The sequence below is a fragment of the Corylus avellana genome, chromosome ca2, assembly GCF_901000735.1.
Source record: "Corylus avellana chromosome ca2, CavTom2PMs-1.0".
Lineage (NCBI taxonomy): Eukaryota > Viridiplantae > Streptophyta > Magnoliopsida > Fagales > Betulaceae > Corylus > Corylus avellana.
The window spans coordinates 5444782-5445853 of NC_081542.1; positions in this window are offsets into that span (position 1 = coordinate 5444782).

The following is a 1072-nucleotide window of genomic DNA, read 5'->3' on the forward strand; positions in this document are numbered from 1 at the left end:
TTCTTAAATTTTTATTATTATTTTTTAATTTAAAATAATATTTTTTTTATTATTTTTATTAGTGGGATCTGTGCCCCATTTGTGGCCATAGGATTTCTGAGATGAAATCCTAGCCATGAACTGGATATTCTCCAGTCCATAATGGACTGGAGAGGATCCTGTTCCATAAATTTAATGATTGATCTATTACATTTATAAGAGAATATAGGCCAAATATAGAAAACTTATTGACTCTTAGCATTTTCCATTGACAATGTCTTTCCAAACTTTCAATTGCGACAATGTTCTTCTTAAACTACAAAAAAAAAAAAAAAAAATTGATAACGTCCTCCCAAGACTAGCCAAAAAATAAAAATAACTTAAATTTTTTTTCAATATGAAAAAATACTCTAATAAATCCGGGAAAAAAAAAAACAAGAAATTAATTTTTTTCTTTACGATTAAAAGCTTGAGAAAAAAAACATTTTGGATAGTAGTTCGAGATGACAAGCACACTTTTCCATAAAAATAAAATAAAATAAAATAAAAAGAGACACTCTACCTCTAGTTAAATGAATAAAGATCCAGTTCAAGTGGTCCTTGCATTAGGATAGATGGATTAATGGGTCAGATTTGAGTTCCTACAAGTTTTATTCGTGCAAGAAATTAAAAAATAAATGAAAATTGAAGTGGTGAGTGACAATTAGAGAACTTTGAGCTAATTAAAATGAATGGTACGTAATTGCATATAAATACTAAAAAGAGAAAAGACTGAAAAGATTTGTGCTTTAATTAAAGGCATCTTGATCTTTAATATATATATACTTCAAGCAGAAATTAACTTTTTTTTTTTTTTTTGGTAGGAAAAGGAAATGCATGGATAGAAGTTTGCAGAAATGGTAAGAAATAATAATAAGCACATGTAAGAAGCGTCGCATATGATGAGCTAAGGAACAAACTTTTGTATGAAGGACGACAACCGGATCGATTACGTACAACAAAATTATTTCCCAAGTGGGTTTGAATGTAATCTTTTGTGTCGATTTCAGTGTAATTTTTGCTGCCGTGGTTTCCAAGTTCCTTTCTTTCCACT